General features: G+C 43.8%; 1 protein-coding gene across 1 annotated transcript in view; it reads left to right on the forward strand.

Moving 5' to 3' along the window:
* The window catches only part of TG (thyroglobulin), a 711260-nt gene that overhangs the window by 396160 nt on the left and 294584 nt on the right, over positions 1–20516 (forward strand). The window lies entirely within an intron of this gene.

A 20516-nucleotide genomic window follows, 5' to 3' on the forward strand; every position in this document is an offset into this window, starting at 1 on the left:
AGTCTGTGGCAGCTTACTCCTGGGCTCTCTCCTGACGAAGTTCTGACTGACTCAACACCAATTTCGTCATTGGCGCTTGAGACTGAAGTAGTCGGCTGGTAACTCCGTGTTGAAGAAACTCTCAGCAGTTCCAAAGGTCCGCAATACCAAAACTGAGAACAAAGGCATCGCAGAAGTCTTTGACAGATTTTCGACTTCCCAGCAAGGAGAAGTGGAAATACTCTTAACACGAATTACTCTCTGTGGATAGACGTTTGCTTCCTTATCTTAGTAGCAGAAAGGAACGAACACGAAATTATTCCTCCCGCTAAGACTATTTAGAGGAGGAACGAACTCAGGCTGGCTTCTCAGGAAAAACGTTTGTTGAAGTGTGCAGCAAACAGCGCTCGTGCTCCCCACGAAACACTCTGTGGCATAGAATGGCAACCGGTTCCTTTACCGTCCATAATGGCGGCCATCTTAGGAGAAGTTGTATTACTAGTTACAGTAATACCACACGTTTACTGTACTAGGCTTAATGCTCAATCGTGGCCGCTTGCACTCTACCTGACTCACTATGGACGCCACAACATGACTCCTGACACTCATACAGCCACTAATTCCCCATACAGCCACACACTCACCCATACAGCTACTCACACACTTACTTATTCACTCTTACAGCCACTAACACACCCACTCAACAAAGCACTCACATTGCAGTCTGCTACAATAACACCAACCTTTAAAAGGACACATTAAGTAAATCAGCACATAACCGGAGCACCAATCTTTAAAACTAATAACCCCCCAAAAAAATTGCTAACTCTGTAAAAGTGCTTTGGGTCACATATACAAAACTTCAGAATTGTGATTTCCTAATTGCGATCCTTAGTGAATTGCAATTAGGAAATCGGCATTCATAATGTAAAACTTAAAAAATGTCGAAAACGATTCCTAATGTGTCGCAAATTGACCTACCTCATTAATATTAATGAGGTAGGCTGCAATTTGCGACCCAATAGGAATCGCAGCCATCACAGAGATGGTGGCCTTTTAAATAAAGCAATATTTTTTTTAAATTGCAGCCCATTTTCCTTAAAGGAAAACAGGATGGGGTTTCAAAAAAATAAATCAAAAGCAATCTTTTCATTTTTTAAGAGTAAGCAAAGGTCTGTGGTCTGTTTACCACCATTTATCGAATGGCGGTAATTTGCGAATGTTTTGATGCCACGTTTCGGTTGCTAAACATTCACACATCCCACTGTGATTCGGTATTAGGAAGGACTACCTAAACACGCCCCTTCCTAATACCGACTTGCAAATCCTCAAATGCGATTCGGCGACAATTAACCGAATTACTATTTGGGTTTTGAACATGCCAAAAAGCATTGTTGCTGTCGCAAACTAGCCGATTCTACGAATCAGGCCATTTGCAACAACAAATATGGTTCGTACATGTGGCCCTTTGTGACTGAAGGAAAGGAACTCTTTTAAAGCGGATGTTAACAATGTGCAAAAGCTTTGTTCAATCATTTAACTTGAAGGGGGTAAATGGGTAAAGAGGGCTGACCCATTGCCCATTTGGTATGCTTTGGTGGGTGGAAACAGAATATAAGTGACAATTTAACACACCAGTGGATGAAGCCTACTGACCAAAAGTCCTTCTATGTATGTAGATTATGTAGGACGTTTGTGGTAAACAATAGTCTGCTGAGATACCTTAAGCTGCTTTAATGGTGGGACAGTACAAAAATGATGTTACTTCTTACAGGTATTCTGATGACAAAAATATAGTGGCCATAAAATATTGAAAAATCTTCTTAATGCTCATTTTTGCTATACTACAATATCTTTATATTGGTGAGATCAAATTAACTAAGGCACATTTTGAAAACTATACAAAGTGATGAGAAAGTTTAACTAGGGTATGACAGAAACATGCTGATTACACCAACGTACCTTTCTGAAGTAATGTCTTGGTAAGTGTCCTTTGAGTTAGTATGGTTCAATTCCTTTATATCAACTGATTTAAAAAAAAAAATCCTTCAACAGCATCCATAACATCCAACGCGATTTGTTTCATAAATTGAGACTTATTCTTCACGGCCCAAAGTGCTTGGAATCTGAGTAGGTGGTCTATTTTGTTTTTACCCCAAGACAACATCCGGAATGTTAAGAATGGAGCGTATGAGTCCCCTGGTTAGCGAAATGCTGGGTAAATTCGAGTACAGATCTTCCAATAATGTCCAGACTGCATGTTGTACGAAAATGTGTAAAACGGCAGTACTGTCATACAAATATGTGATATAAATCTGTTATAACTGTTTACGACTTGACTAAACATTAAGTATAGAAGTAGTCTCCGAATATTTTTCAGTAATTGTGAAATCTCTTTCTTTGTGTTTGTGCTTCCACTACCCTTTTCTAAAAATATATGTACTTATTTTGCCGATGAGCACATATCTTTGGCCTGGTTTCAGCCCATAGCCTCTAGTATTCAGAATATACATTTCTTTTTTGCATGATGGGTATTCCTTTAAAAAATGTGAATGCCTCCTATTTCTAACCCTTCCTTCCTCCAGTATATTTCTTTTAATGTTGAATCTACTTATTTGACTTGTAGTTTGAAACACCATTTCCATAGCTACATTATAGATTTTATTCAACTGCAATTATTGGGCAGAATGTACCATTGGCCAGGCACTGGCCAGGTGCCTCCCAGTGCTGTGTTTGTTTTATTTTCTGTGATGAGCAGGTCAATTCATTGCACTGTGCCAGGTATACTAATTTGATCAGTACAAAGAAACAATTCATAAGCATTTGTAAAAATCCTTATTCCTATATGCAAATCCTTGTGAATGGCTGCAAGTGCAGAGATGGGGCAGATCCCTGCATTATCCCTGCATTTTTATTTACAATATCCATGGTTTGCAACCACACTCCAATAAAGGCTTGGGGTCACAATTCCCTAATAACTGACCCACCACAAAGGGACTTTTGGAGGAGCAGCAGTACATGGACCAGTGTGTTCGCCCTCCCCATTCCTACTGTTTCATGTTACTCAGGAGAAGCTGCCCCTCACAGAGAGCTTCCACCTTGCACTGACAAGAACAGTTAGTAAACTTTCATTTAATTGCAACCACTGCAGATCATTGATACATTCTCTGGTGTTTCCAAAGAGAATGGCCTAAACCCATTTGTTACTCCCTTTCCTTTGTCATTTGAAAGAAGTAGTTGTGGGTACTTCATGTGTCAAAATGACAAAAGGACCATGTTTCCATAGGAAAAGCATTTCTTGACTTACCTATAACTTTGGGGTCATTTGAGGAAGCATCACAAACCTTTCCCCAAAAGTGCGCCGGACATTCTAGTTGTGCACAGAAAGTTTCGGGTGATCTATCAAGAAGGGGCAAAGAAAATGCTTGGGTCAAAAAAGGGTGTTTCCCATGTTAATTCCAATAGAGTCTTTAGACACACCAGCAACCCAAACCAAGGGACGGAGTTATACCAAATTTGGCAGAAAGGAAGCTTTTGGCCCGCAGACTATGCAGATGTAATTTGGTGTAAATCCATTTAGTAGTTTGCGAGAAATTAAAGGAAATCCAAATTTGTATATCTACGACTGCGAAGCGTACGCGAATAATGACGAGCACTCGTAGAGATCTGCAGAGCTCTGATTGGCTACCAACACTTTGACCAGAAAGTATTGGTAGCCATCTTGGGACTCAGCTTCAGCCGAGTCCCAAAACAAAACACAAAAAAATTCAAAGGGGGCCAGGAAAGTACGAATACCCTAACCGCCTTGCATTGGTCCTGGGCACCAGAGGGATCCTGGCAGGGAAAAAAATATTTTCTTTTGTTAATTCAAGTTGATAATTGTGAATACCACTGTGAATTGAAAAAAAAACAAGTGTGGTCCCCGGCGCTTGTTTTGAAAAGAGCCCCCGGGTTAGCCAAATACTGGGGGCGCTTTTTATAAAGGGAAGGGGGGTGCATGGGGGCCCCCTCCTAAGGCCCTTTCGGCCCCAGAAACCACCAACTCTCTAGGGCTTTATTTGCGTGGACCCCCTCCTGTGCTTCAGAGATTCCCCGAGGACCACCACCTCCCCGGGGCAAAAAATTAAACAATTTACGGGGGCCACAGGACCCACCAGGAACCGCCACCTCCCACAGTCTTTTAAAATATATAATATTGGGAGGGGGGCTGTGCAGCCCCCCCCTCTTGGAACATATACGGCCCCCGGGACCACCACCTACCTGGGATCGACCTGTGCACAGTGAAGGAGGGGTACTGGGATACTGGTCACGGGATGCCCACCCCTGAGACACAGCGGTTTCCTCGGACTTGGCAGTATCTGTGAAAGCGGGGGACTAGAGGCTCCCTCCGCGGTCCTTGAAATGCACACTGGGTGCCCTAGGTGGGTCCAGGGCACCCAGGGAGACATGGCTGGGCCCCGGGGAATGGGGCCACCGAGGCTAAAATCATCGCAGGGTCCCCTCCCCTGTTGAACTATGGCCAGGCCCTAGAAGATGGGGCTCCAGGGGCCGAAATCAGCTCAAGGAGGGGGAGCTACACAGCCCCTTTCCCTCATTAAATTTTGAAAGGCCATTTTGGCCCTAATGCTCACTTCACAAAAATGACATCTCAACGGGAGGCACTTACAAAGAAAAACATAGCAGATGCCCCCAGGCAGCTAAGGAAAAACAGCACGGGTGTGAAGCGGTTTACCCAAGATCACACGTTTGAGGTGACATCTTTATGCCGTGATTAGAATTAATTTCTCAGCCGTTACACCAAACCGCTTACTGAGGTGCATTACAGGAACAACAATTCTTTATATTTAAGACAAAAAGTGAGAACATCATAACGTTGAGGTACCACATTGGAATAATATGGATAGTCACATGAAAAACAATCCACTAGTGAGAACCAGTGGTGTGCGCGCACCACAGAGGAGCAGGGCCGGGAACCGAAAGTAGTGGTGCGCTCGAACCACAGAGGAATGGGCCGAGGGAGCGCGGCAGCAAGACGAACGCGCGATCCTGCGCGTGCTGGCCACCATCGGGAATGGGCGGAGCAAAGGCGGGACATGCTCGTGCCTTTGCCCAATTGGGTGCGTGCTTTTTTTAAAAAAGCACACGAAAGGCCAGTGGCGGCAGCGGAAACCTGCTTACACACACGAGCGTGTGAGCAGCTTTCAAAAACCCCACACATAAGGGCTCTTGGGCTGGCTGAGCAGTGCTGCGCACTGCATCGCGGGGTCGAGCCCAAAAAAGGATCTCAAATACTTTGGGGAAGTGAATGCATCGTTAATCTATTGGAGCGCAATCTGTAGGTGACTGTGAAAGGTGGGTTCTTTGTTGTGCTGTCCTCCTAGTGAGAGCAGAATCCATAGTTCTGCTTTTAAATTACTACGAGTATGAAAATGTACAAATCACTTGAAAGCTTCACCTATTTGGCCCGCCCACCTTAGTATTATTCAAAGGTCTTCTTGCCTTTTACCTGGATGATGGACAGCTTAATCAGCGGGCCCCCAGTACTTTTCCCAGTAAAGAGTTTTTGATGCAGAGGGTAATGAGGACATCTCTTCCAGAGAAAGAACCATTTACTTCATATAGTTAAGAGGAAAGACCCTTGTCTTGTGGAGATTTACCTCTGTGTAGTTTTGCTGTCTTCTATATAGGAGTATTCATGTTATATCATATTTCTGGATAAATACACACCAGGAACAATCACACTCCCAAAACGCACACTGGGTCACTGGCAACCTTTCCTTGTGCTCCATTATGCAGATGTAGTGAAGAATATGTACTGGACATTTACCCAAGGAGGTAGCACTTAGTAATTTACTAATAGAAAGTACTCCACTTGTGTAGATATTTTGTGCAAGACTGTGGATCCTTGTTGGATAAAAGGTCAGGTGTGGTTCCTTTGTGGCTGTGTCACTCACACAGCTGACATACCCACACAGAAACGTATATACTCACTCACCTACCCACTCACAGATACACTCAGACACTCATGTACCCACTCAAGACCCATACAGCCATTTGCACATCCATTCACAGACCCATTCAGACACTCATGTACCCATTCACAGACCCACTCAGACACATACACCACTCACATACCCACTCTGACACTCATGCACCCACTTCCAGATCCACTCAGAGACTAACAGACCCACTTACAGACCCACTCAGAGACTAACACACTCACCTACAGACCCACTCAGAGACTAACACACTCACCTACAGATCCACTCAGACACTCATGCACTCACTCACAGACTGACTCATGAAGGCACTCGCAAACCCATTCAGACACTCTCACACCCACTCACAGACCCCCTCAGACACTCACACACCCACACACCCACCCACTCACACATTCAGTGAGACACTTATGCAGCCACTCCCAACCCTCACAGACATTGACATACCCATTGAGACACTTACACAGTCACTCATACACCAACTGAGACACTCATGCACGTACTCACATACACAATCTCAAAGGTTACAGGTTACAGTTAAGAAATACAATTTAAATAACCTTAGAAATGTACGTAATAAACCAAAGGTTACAGTGACGTTATAGTTAGGAAACAACATTAAAAAACTGTAGAAGTTCACTGAACAAACCAAAGGTTACAGGGACGATATAGTTGGGAAATAGAATTAAACAAACCTTTGAAATTCACAGAAAAAAACAAAGGCTGCAGGGATATTATAGTTAGGCTCATTGCACTGAAATTGAGCAGTTATAATTACCTGACCTAACTATAACTTACTCCCTCGCAGTGTACTGCTTATGACCTCATATATTACATTACTATTGACAAGGTCAGTGACATCACTGATGACATCTCAAATTACATCACTGATGACTTCATCCACAGAACCACTTGTGCATCCACTCACAACTACATAAGCATCTCATACACCCACTCTCCCATCCACACAACCACTCATATATCCATTTACAGACCCATACAACTTTCATATCCACTCACTCATGCAGTTACTCGCCCTTACAGATACTCATGCACACACGCACACACTCACTCATCCATACAGCGACTAACTCACCCACTCACTCACTCATTGTCATGAGGCTCCAAACGCTTTACGGAGGCAGACTGTAGCTAGTCCCAATCTCCTGCCGACCGGTGTCGCAGCGGTTAAGCTCCTAAACCAGCCGAGAGGGGAAAGGGGAAGTGGATAGAGGGAATAGACACTCCCGTTGCTGAATGCCGAGGTCAAGGTCTGGAGTCTTCTAATTGTTTCTTCCGACCATCTTGGCATGGATGTCTAATGCACAGAGAAGGGGAATTAAGAAAACACACTTACCAAGATACTCTAATTACAATTCTATAATTAGCACTTATCCTACCAGCTGGCGAGGGAGTCTGCGCCTCTCTTCTGTATTTTTGTGCTTGACTGGAAGCCCTGTCTACAAATGAAAGATCTTATTACTACTGAGCTAACTGGCAGTGTACTCTTGGGGAATTAACTAAGTTTCACCTTGCATACCTGTGAGCTTCTCTTTACTGCGGGTTATATTCACTGTCTTCAGGTAGACTTTCTTCAAGAACTATTTACAAGAGTCTTAAGTAACTGCATCCTCCACAAGCGCGCAAAAAGGATAGGGGAAGGAACAGAGGGAAGGATAGAATAGGAAAAGCGCAAGCTGGGAGGGAACGATAAATAGGCAAGCTGACAGCTCCTCAGCGCAACAACTGTAGTCTTACTGTAGGTCTGTGGTAGAAGTGGCTCTGAGTCTGTGGCAGCTTACTCCTGGGCTCTCTCCTGACGAAGTTCTGACTGACTCAACACCAATTTCGTCATTGGCGCTTGAGACTGAAGTAGTCGGCTGGTAACTCCGTGTTGAAGAAACTCTCAGCAGTTCCAAAGGTCCGCAATACCAAAACTGAGAACAAAGGCATCGCAGAAGTCTTTGACAGATTTTCGACTTCCCAGCAAGGAGAAGTGGAAATACTCTTAACACGAATTACTCTCTGTGGATAGACGTTTGCTTCCTTATCTTAGTAGCAGAAAGGAACGAACACGAAATTATTCCTCCCGCTAAGACTATTTAGAGGAGGAACGAACTCAGGCTGGCTTCTCAGGAAAAACGTTTGTTGAAGTGTGCAGCAAACAGCGCTCGTGCTCCCCACGAAACACTCTGTGGCATAGAATGGCAACCGGTTCCTTTACCGTCCATAATGGCGGCCATCTTAGGAGAAGTTGTATTACTAGTTACAGTAATACCACACGTTTACTGTACTAGGCTTAATGCTCAATCGTGGCCGCTTGCACTCTACCTGACTCACTATGGACGCCACAACATGACTCCTGACACTCATACAGCCACTAATTCCCCATACAGCCACACACTCACCCATACAGCTACTCACACACTTACTTATTCACTCTTACAGCCACTAACACACCCACTCACACAGCCATACAGTATCTCAACACAGCCACTCACCCATACAAGCCCTTACACACTCACTCACACACCCCTAAACAACCCCTTACATGCCCAGTCACACATCCATACAACCACTCAAACACCTGTTCACTCACCCATACAGCAATGCACACTGACACTCACTCGCCAATACAGCCACTTCCACACCAACTCACGGAACCAAACGCCCACTTAAACAGCCACTCTTTCACCCATACAGCTACTTACACACCCAGTCACTCATTAATGAAGAAATTTACCCACACATTCACTCACCCACATATTCACTGATACACCCACCCATACATCCATTCACACAGCCACTAGGTGTCACCCACACTTCTACTCACTCACCCATGTATGCACACACCCATACAGGCACCCAGACACCCACCTATACTCGGATACACACTGTCACACAGCCACTCACATAATCTATGCTAAAAAATGGAATCACTCATTAGTAGTACAGAAGGTATGCTAATTTAAATTTTGTTGTACTTTAGTATATATGTTTAACACTCATAAACATTTAGAAAACACCCACATTCACAGTAATGTCATTAGAGATGTCATCAATGATGTCATATGTGATGTCACTGACCATGTCATGAGTGATGTAATATGTGTGAACATAAGCAGTGCATTGCGGGAGCATGAGTTACAGTTAGCGTAGGTAGCTATAACTGCTGAATTTCACTGTATTGTATGAGTGAAATTTGAGCCTAACTATAACGTTCCTGTAATCTTTGTTTTTTTTCAGTGAATTTCTAAGGTTTAAAAAAAAAAATCCTAACTATAACCTACTTGTAACCTTTGGTTTTCTAAGAGAATATATATATTCATATATATCTGCTATTCCTGCATAGACTACTTTCTGCTTGCCTACATTGAAATCAGATAGATGACTCTACAATCATCCTATTCTTCGGTGGCACCAAAACTCTCACTCTTTTCTCTTTTTCTCAAAGGCCCTCAGGCTTTCTGAGCCCCATATTCATGGGAGCACATGCAGTAGTTCACTTCGGGTCTCAGCAGACTGATATCAGAATGGACAAATATAAAAACTATATGGTGAACAAACATAAATGCTTGACAAATACATTTTAATTTTTATTCTTAACACAAAGTAAATGTTTTGATTAAGATTGTGTATGAGGATGCACTTTGAGTAATAACTGTGTGGTAATTGAAAGTACATCAGTTAGATGAATCCTTAAAGATGCTGTGGGCGTGCCTATCATTCTCAGGGACTAGACGAAAAAGGGGCTTGGCAGTCAGCTGCAGCTCTGAGTCATTTATTCCTTGATGTCCTTTTTTTCTTTGTTGTCTCATATCTTTCATCGAATCTTTTGACTATTAAAATACCTTGTGTCAAATTAAGTGAGAAAGGGATTGCTAAGTAAGGGTGTGTCTTATATGGCAGCCAGGATGTATATCACACATGTCAGTGCCCCTTATGCCAGACAAAATGTCTAGTGTTGCACTCAGAATGTGTGATATACCTGCCAGATCTGTTATAACACCTGGATTCTAAGGTCAGCCACAATGTTTCATCATCCTCCCAGATGCCACACACACCCCTGCACACTGCTGCAAGTCTCATCAAAAACCTGAAGAACGCTGACAACGTCATTCCAACCCTGAAGGAAGTATACTGCTCCACCCTTGGCCCTCATTTTCTTCAAGAACAGCTGCCAGGAACAACAGTATTGAATACCTGACCATGTGAATAACCCACTCAAGTGCAGTCGAGCTCTCCAAGGGCCAGACTATGCCTAGAGTGGAAATAAAATGAAGAAAAGAAATTCAGAATGTGGACCATCTCCAGCTAGGCTTCTAGGATCTGGAACAATGTTCCCATCTTTACCAACAACATTAGAGCTGCTCCTTCTGTCCTGCAGTTCAGAATGGAACTGAAGAACCTTTTCAGAGCAGGAACATCTTCAGGAATTTTGGGGCCCCGGACAAGACATACTTTGGGGCCCCGTGTTCGGATCAACGATACATATATTGCCCATTTTAAGCTAATTCAAGCCCTCATGGTTCCAAACAATAGTGATATATTTGTTAACTCTTTAGAAGCAGAGCCACACAGAAGATAAAATTGCTAAAGCATGTGTTTATTAAACATGTGCCTGAAAGAGCACTTTTACTTAAGTACTATATGTTGACAATGATCTTACTTACAGTGCATAACATTCACTGTGCCAGTAATACCCCTCTTTGCATCACTTAGCACCAGATAAGAAGTACAATAAATGCACAGGTCAATCAGCACTGAGGTGCCTGCACCCAGCGAGGAGCCCTGCTCTCCTGCAAATAACACAATAAAATGGGTGGATTAGTGTCTGGGTTGAGCCATGAGGTAGAAAGAGAGGCAAATAGAGAGAGGAAAGAGTAAATTAGAGGGAGGTAGAAGAAGGAATGTTGCAAAAGAGGGGCAAACAAGCTAGGGTGAGAGAGAGATGAAAGAGCAACAGATAGGTGGCTCAGAGAAATACTAGCTTGGAAAACTGAGTGGTGAGGTAGAGAGAGACGGGGTCAGAGGTACAGGTAGGGAGTTTGAAATAGAGAAAGAGAGTCTTCTTACTGTGTCAGTCACTTTCCCAAGAGAAACTTTGGGCAAATTGTCCACTTTTGGCCATGCCTTAAAACATCTCTGTTTGGGAGTACCCAAGATCCCTTTACAATAAGAACTAAACTTTCCCCATATGTTGCGAATGATCAAAAATCAATTCTCAGGCCCTACACCGCCTGTCCAGCACTTCATTGCTTTTCAACTTGATTCACGATGTGCAAATACCAATACATACAACATCAGTGGTAGAATTTGTCATGACTTAATCTAAATCATTCAAAAGTTAAATTAGCCTTATGAAGTTAAGTCTTCCAGTGCCCTGGTTGAGTAATTCAAGACCTTACTGATATCAAACACAATTTCAGTTGGTAGAAAGGATCTATGTTAAGTCTTCTGGGACCTAATTTCATATGCTTGGAGCTCAGTTAGTTTACCCCGAACATCAGCTAAGTCAGCCAATACCACAAATATATCAGTTAGAATCTCAGGTTAGTGAGCCTTCATTTCACTAACATTAGCCGGCATCTACATTATCTACTCTAGTAAGTCTGTTAGTCCATCTTGATAAGCCTGGCTATATTTTCGGTCATTCAGGACTTCAGCTAAGTCAACCAGAGGAGGGAGGATACATAAGACCGCCACACTGTGCAGTGGCTTTGAGCAGCCTCATGAATCATGAGTAAGTCAACGCAGGGCAGATCACTGCGTCACCTTACTCTGCGCCCCGGAGGTGTTCCAGTGATGGGGAAGCAGCACATTCTTACACCTCACGAGGTGAGGTGTAACGAGCAGAATCTGTTTGTTTCTCTTGTTTTTTTCCTCTTTCCATGGAAAGAGGAAAATGCCTCATAGAATTGTATTTGTACAATTGGGTGTACCTTCCTGCACACAAACAATCCTGCCTGCATGGGAAGCCATGGTGCAAGGGTACCTGCATTTGCGCTAGGCAGCCAAAATGGCCCCAGCCAGGGAGAAAGGACAAGAATGCACAGTATTGCTTTAATACTGTACATTTGTGCCCTACACCTAAATGCCATAAACGAGGCCTTCACTGTATGAAATTTATCTGCTGTTGTATCTGAGAGATGAGTAACCTGGTTCTGGGCTCCTGAAAATCTATTGAGAAAATGGTGCCGGGTTGGTCAATGTTTTATTGATCCTACTATGGCAATGCCACAGCCTAGAGAGACATGTGCTTTTCTAGCTAAAACAATATGCTATTTGCCTTATTTGCAAACACTTTACTATTATTCTGAAGGTGTTAATTCATAGTGATATGCTAGACATGGTAGGAGGATATGTAAGTGCTAAAGCACTTTTAGACTTCTTGGCATCAGTAAACCATACATTCCTTCTTCAGTTCTAAACATATTTCTGCAACATTTAGGTGCGGATGGTTTATCGTATGATGCTTTAGGAATTAAATACATTAAATAATAACATGTGTAGTAGGGCATTCAGATAACTCATGTGGCTAGCAATCGGCCACCATCTTTACTAACACCAGTTGACGCTGGTCCTGCTGTGCGTCGTCTCTAGAGGAACTAGTGTGAGGCTTGCCGAACATAAAGTTGGGACCTCTAGACGACTCATGTTCAGCCTCTGTGCTCAAACTGTGAGCACCTGCCAGCAACTCAAGGTTTAATGAGATATCTCTCTTCGTCATCAAGAATGGTCCCAATGGACCTGAAAGGGGGCATCACCAGTCCCCTTCTTAGAAGGAGCCACTTGTTAGTATGGCTATGGACATCTACTGTCCAATTACCATCCTTTTCATCCTAGGCAAAATCCTCTAAGGAGTTGTTGGCAAGCTGCTTTCCCAGAATTTGAAAGGCTTTAGCATGCAGTCCCCAAGGGTGCTAGAGAAATTGGCGGCTTCCAGGGTCAGTATCCCTGGCAGCTGAGTGTCCATCCATGCAGAGGTACCAAGACTAAGCTAATCTTGGCCACTGTTAAATTGAAAGTAACTTTCCATAAGGTGTACCATTCTACTCTGAATTCTATGCTTCCTGAGGCTTGAATAAGGAGGACTGAGGCTTCATCGTTCGCCACATTTATGGAGGCACATTATTAGACTCTATCCCTTCCTTGTTTCAACTCTTGCAGTTTTAAGGGCCGCTGGGCTCTATGCTCTAATCCATTCTTTTTAATATTTGTGTTATTCACAATTGATTACTTATTTTGTAAGTTTGGCACCAACATACACTGGTGCCAGAGAACTGGCTGTGGGCCTGATTCACGAGGGTAAATTAATTTTTTGGTGTAAGTTTACTCTTTCACAGTATTCACAAACTAAGATTAAATAGTACGTTTACGACTGTGGAAACTGCACTTGAGACGGATAACTCTGTACATGATAGGAAAGACCTGTCCTGTCTTTTTATGTGCGGAGATTTGCCCCGTGCTGAGGGGTCCCCACAGTCGTAAAGTTACTATTAAATCGTAGCTTGTGAATACTGAAAAACTGCCAATAACACCGAAGAGCAAGTTACCTTTGTAAATCAGGTCTTGTGTGCCTTGATGAAGATGCCGCAGGCTTCCTAAACGATCTAAATGAATGCTTACGCAGCCTCCAACGGAGGATGAGGAACACGTTTTTACAACCCAATGGAAATAAAACTGAAGAAAGAAATACCACTGGCATAACAACACCTGGCCATCCTCCCATAGAGGTCCACCTGAGCCCTGAGGCCTTCTTGATGAGGAGCTATCTCTGAAAAAAGAAGTGTGGAGAAGAGTGGCTCAATGGTTAAAGCGGCAGACCCTGATGCAGAGGTCTAACTCGGGACCAGGGTTCAATTCTCCGTTTCGGCTGGTCTTGGGCTCAAAATTCCATGGACCTGATAATTCTCGCCTCAGTGCCTATTCCAATCATGGAGTCCCACTCTGCAACTCCGGGCAATAGCTTGCTTAATCTCCACAATGGCCCCCACAATGCTAAGGATGCCTGGCCTCCACCTTGGGGGTGCCCAGTAGTAGACGCCTCACAGGGAAAGCCAGGATGGGTTCCACAGCGGTATTCGTACAAGCCCCTTGAGACCCTTGTGGGTGAGTAGTGCGCTATACAAGTATCAATTTACATTTTAAAGCGCAGACCTGCACTATGTCTCCTCTCTGTTTGCACAGGATGGGGATGATCCACATCTTGTCGTCCAAAGCTTGCCTTCTGTCTGGTATAGACTACTGTAAAAGTCTATAACTTGACCATTCTAACTGTGCCCTTTCCAAACTGGAGCATATTCAGAACTTCATAGTAAGTAGAAGGGTAGGAACTTAGGAATCATGGATGCGGTTTAGGTCCTGTGCTTTATGCACAAGTGTTTCCATGTACTTAGGGATAGTATGCCAGATACGTCTCTCCAGGGCTCTGCCTTCCAACTCTTTCCTCTTGCTTCATGTTCCACACTTTACTAGAAACAAACTGTGGGTCAGTCCCTAAGACATCTACGTCCAAAACTATGGAACACCTTCCAACTACACGACCATCGTAGTCACCTGTCTTTCGGGAAGGCCTTAAATTATTACTTGTTTAGACTTCTCCTGGTCGCCCATGCCCTGGATCTTCTCTGTCTGGCATGTTCAGAAGTGGATCTTTAACCACCAAGATGCTCCCTGGGGTGAATGAAGCAATAAACTAAAAAAATAAATAAGTACAGCTTTCTGGATTAGATGAATGTGATGCATCCCAATGCATGACAATCAGTTTCATGAATTGGACTTAAACGCTGTACTGAAAAGTATTTCAAACAAATGTCAGAGTTATAATGTCCCCTTGATTTACTCAATTCTCACTACATGGCTTAGCCCTGACATGAGATGAGTTGAGCTAACTAGGTTTCCACCAACTCCAACTGTGTTTTCCTTCAGTTAAATCCTTGTTCCCAGTTTAGGCATAAGAAGAAACCCAGAAAGGAATCCAACCGAAAGGTAAAATACATAGATCCGGGCAGCATCCATGAAAAGTGGGCCTCAGATTAGAAAATGAGTCCATTTATTCATATTACACATTGTGGCTAATCAAAGTTATTTTAAAACATTAGTCCCCATATAATATACATCATAGTAATCCACAAAAGAAATGCATGTTATAAATTGCAGCCATTAAGACATAATCCATGGAAAGGCTGGAAGGAGAAACTAGTATTTTTAAATGCAAAGAGGGGAGAGGATCTGGCCTAAAGCCAGAGCTGCCGAATTTGGAACTGGGGAACCAGGTTCGAGTCTTGTCGTCAGCTCATTAGCCTGTGAGTCTGGGCAAATCACTTAGGGCCAGATGTGTGACAGTTTTTTGTGTGCGCAAATGGGTTTTATACCCATTTGCGCCCGCAAAAAACCTGTGGCCATGTACTAATCCTATTTTACGAGTCTTAAAATAGATTTGTGACTCGCAAAGTGGGATTAGCGAATTGCTATTAGGAAGGGCCGTTCTAAGGGCGTCCCTGCCTAAAAGCGACTTCAAAAGGTATGTATACATGTTTTGCGACTTCAATTGAGCTTGCAAAACACTTACAGTTTACCACCCATCTCAGAAGGGTGGTAAAGCACTCACAAATGTGATGGGATCCCCAGGGTCGCAAAAACACAAAACAGAGAAGACCAGGTCCAATGGGGTGTGCTGCCAACGAGGCAACTGAGGACCACACGGTCACATGCGCAAAAACATGTATTGAGTCACACATGGCTGTAAAATTCCCATCAGACCCTTATGGCAGAGATTCATCATGTGGGAGTAGGCAGTCGATCCAAACACCGCCCAAACCAGCGAGTGACGGTGCGGAAGTTGATCATGACGCATTAGCCAAAGTGTTGCTCAAAAAGTAGTACTGATGGGATGCAGTGCTCAGGTGATAGTGCTCAATAAAAATGGCTACCTAGACCCAAAAAAAGTGTTTTGTAATGAGGATTAGTCTAGGTGTCAAGATTAAAACCACGCCTAGTAGATGAAGAGTTAAACTACATTAAGGCGCTGTGCAGGACGGTCGACATGTTTCAGCTTAATGGAGAAATACTCCAGCTTTCTTCAGGACCTAATGGATGGTTAGCTACTGCAACAAACTGTGATATGTTCAAAAAATAAAAAATTAAATTATTAACGTGCAATTGTACTTCAAATAGTCATGTATCTACCAGGAACTTGGAGCCCCAATGTCCACTGGAGACAGACAAGTAATCTTCTTCCTGTCGAAAGACAAAAATACACAACATATTCTTGTTTTTACACAAACATCCACATAATCACACGGTTACCACATAGACACAACACACCTGCAAGAACAATTTGCATTCCGCATTACAATAAGCATATTAGCTCTATCACATAGAGGCATTTCCTCATAGTGATACTCACCCAGCTTTGTGTGGGTGATGGCCTCACCTCACCCGGCAACCGCTCGGGAAATTGAGGCCCCGATCTAATGTGTAGAAAATAAAAGGACACAGTTAGCGCACAGTTCCTCTGTGCCCAGCCAAATAGCTCTACACATATAACCCCAAAAACGTGTGATAGACACCCATCTGCCTTGCCAAAAGACTGACTCCAAGGTTAGACCAACAGCGGGCACTCAAGGTGAGTAATTTCCGGTAGGTCTTACTAAGGTTTATTGAGCGCATCTCAGAATGATATTGAAAGCTGATCAAAGCCACTTATGACTTTATATGTCACCGTATATGACACTAAATAAGTATCAGAATATGCAGCGGACAAGATTCCCAGAGTCTATAAGCATTGGAATGGAGTCTATAGAGACTACAAACAATTAATAATCCCAGACTAGACCAACAGTAGACACTAAAGGTAAGTAACTTACTAAGGTTTATTAAGTACAACTCAGAATGATATTGAAAGCTGATCAAAGCCACTTGCGACTTTCTATGTCACCGTATATGACACTACGTAAGTATCAGGATATGCAGCGGACGAAATGCCCAGAGTTTATATAAACAATTAACCAATAGGACTGCCTCTGCTGAATAACAGTCAAAGCCTCAGGAACCTTACCTATCCGTCGGTACCCAATGCTCACGGCCGAGCGGAAGTGGAGGTACCGACGGGACCGCTCTCTATGCTTATATCCCGAGGATGATTGAATAATAGGCTCACCGCGGTGTCCAATGAGCGGCAGTACCACAGCGTAAGGATAATCTAGGCACACCCCAAGGGGGCCGTTGGTACACCCCTTTGCATATAAATTGCAAACTGCTGAGAACGCATTTCCCTCAGCCGGCACACCGTGGGGTTCTAATCCCTTGCGCATGCGCCATTATACTTAGGACTACAGAGTAGGAAGCACTGTGCCAATGTGCATGCGCCGTGCTGCCGGGGGACCGCCATATAGCCGATTACGATGTGAAAGAAAGTTTATTCACAAATATACATCGCAAATTAGCTGTGACTCGTAGGCAGTGAGTCAAAGCAGACCAAACCCCATGTTGTTTCTATGGGCTCTCCAAACAATGTTTACAAAACCGTAGCCATGTGCGATACAATATTAATACTGATGCAATGAAGGCTAGTAACTGGAGAGTTAGTAACTGGAGGGTTATATCCAGAAAATGTACAATTGTAAATATTACGTTGTTTCAGATGTAGACAACACACACACTCTACGGGCATGCCCGGGCTGGAGGTAGAGATCCCCTGAGCATCCCCAGGGTCCCCCCATCCCCTTTGTGAATGCATGCGCAAATATTTTTTAAGGTCTCAGGCCCTTAAAAAATTAAAAAATTAAACTGAAAAGTTTTATTTTAATTTTTTTAATGCATCCCGTTTTCCTTTTTTCAAAAGCAGTCCCAGACATGGAGGTCTGCTGACCCCAGCGACAGCCCCATTAACATGCATGAGGCATGCAATTTGCAACCCCATTGGGAATCGTAAACTGTTTCTCAGACACTGTTGTGCATCCCAATTAGTGAGTCGCAAATTGGTGGATCGTACATCTGGCCCTTAATCTCCCTTTGCCTAACAAAAATGAATGTGTCCTTGTGTAATGTAACTGGTGCTCATCTAAAGCACTCCAATACCTTCGCGTCAAATTCATTCAATATAAAACTGCAACAAAAAAAAGTAAAATGCTATGAACGGACTGCCACTCAGGTGCTACAGAACAGAAGCTTTAGCTGGGAACAGCTCCAACACCCACCGACCACGCACGCAACCTAGAGGTCATCCTCAACTCCACCCTCTCCATGACTAAGCAGGTCAACGTCGTCTCCTCCTGCTTCAACACGCTCCACATGCTCTGCAAGATCTACAGGTGGATCCCCGCCAAAACAAGAAGAACGGTCACAGAGGCCCTCGTCAGCAGCAGGTTGGACTACAGAAACGCCCTCTATGAAGGAGCCTCGGCCAAACTCCTGAAATGGCTTTAACGCATCCAGAACGCCTCTGCGCGCCTGATCCTTGACATCCCCCACTGAAGCCACATCCCACCCCACCTGAGAGACCTGCACTGGCTCCCCGTCAACAAGTAGATCACCTTCAAGCTCCTCACCCACACACACAAGGCACTCCACAGCACTGGATCAGTGTACCTCAACAGAAGACTCAGCTTCTACAGCCCCAACCGCCAGCTCTGCTCCGCCAACCTCACCCTTGCCACATTCCCCCACATCCCAGGAATGACTTCCGGCGGCAGTTCGTTCTCCCACCTTGCCACCAAGACCTGGGACACTTTCCCAATCCACCTACGGCAGAACCAAGATGCTGACCTTCAGAAGACTCCTCAAGACCTGGCTTTTCGAGCAGTAGCAGCACCCCTACCCCAGCGCCTTGAGTCCCTCACGGGTAAGTAGTGCGCTTTACAAATGCTTTGATTGATTGATTGATTAGCGAAGGCCCATCCTCCAAACCTCAGGTGAGGAACCACAAGTGCAGAGAGGAGACCATGTCCTGAGCATGGTTGAGTCCAAGACACTTAGGTGCACAGCAGCTTTAGTTGCTCAAGTTACTAAAGTTACTGAAGTTGCTGTGCTGCATAGAGTGAGAGGGAAGAGAGCAGGACTGCACCGCAAATTTATTCGTGGGCTGGTGGGAGAAGCACGAGGCCTGGGGGGAGGCCTACGACCACTGGACAGATAAGATACTTTTATGGACTAGATACATAGATGATCTCTTTGTTATTTGGCGTGGCGATCGTGCCACGGCTGAGGAGTACATCACCGCGTTAAGTAACAACGATTGGAATCTTAGGTTCACCGGTACGATCAGTGCTATTAGTGTCTGCTACTTGGATTTGGAGATCTTTGTTGATCAGGGTACTCTCCAGATGAAACTTTATAGAAAGCCGACAGCAGTGTTACACGCGGCGAGTCACCACCCAAAAAGTTTAGTAAGAAATGTTCCCTATGGAGAACTCCTCCGTCTGAAACGTAATTGCTCAGCAGATGGAGACTACCAACATTGCAGAGTAGAAGCAAATATAAGATTCCATAATAGGGGATATTCAAGTAATTTACTTGACCAAGCTGCAGACAAAGTATCCAAGATCAACAGGAGGGATCTCCTGACGGTCAAACAAGCACAGACTAATGACAAACCTACAAGAATGATTACCAATTATAATATCAGGTCAGGAGAGGTTATCCACATATTTAGGAAGAACTGGCACATTTTAACAACTGACAATGTCCTGAAGAAACACCTTCCTGTCAGACCACCTATTACATATAGGCGGTGCCAATCATTGGGAGATCATTTAGTCCACAGCCATTTCTCTTCCAGAATACAGCCAAGAGAATTAACTAGAGTCAAGGGATTCTTCCCCTGCCTTAGCTGCAAAGCGTGTAAAAACAGTAAAAAGGTCACCAATTATCCTGGAAGAACAGAAGAGGGCACACCCAACAGAGAGATAAAAAAACTTCTCAATTGCGATTCGGACTACACTGTCTATTGCCTCGAGTGTCCCTGTAAGAAACGTTATATAGGGAGCACAATCAAACCCACTAAATTAAGAATATTGGAACATTTGCGTGCAATCACAAAAAATGATAAAATCTACCCGGCGGCACGCCACTTCTTTCAGTTCCATCACAGCAACAGGGACCTTCTTAGTTTCTATTGCATCGACCAAGCAGAGAGACAAGAATGAGGAGGAGATAGGGTCAAGGCCCTCCGGATTTTGGCATCCAAATACATCATTGACTTATAAACTATGGCCCCTTGGGAACTTAATAATGATGAGGAGATGTGGGTACACCTCTAATCCCCATATGGGATCATGTGGGGATAAGAACAGAAGATGATATGCCACAGGCTAGGGAATGAGAGTGAATGAGATATACCAAGTCTATCGCTTATCATCTATCAACAATTTTAGACGGTCTAAATCAGCAGATAGACATACAATGACACTGCCCATTCAGGGCTACACAACTAACCATACAGGGTTTTGAATTTATATAAATTCATTAAATAGACACCACATTTGAAAAACATGAGGGACACAAGTCTTTTTCTTATTGTAGAGTACTCATGTT

The sequence above is a fragment of the Lissotriton vulgaris genome, chromosome 4_1 (genome assembly GCF_964263255.1).
Source record: "Lissotriton vulgaris chromosome 4_1, aLisVul1.2, whole genome shotgun sequence".
NCBI lineage: Eukaryota > Metazoa > Chordata > Amphibia > Caudata > Salamandridae > Lissotriton > Lissotriton vulgaris.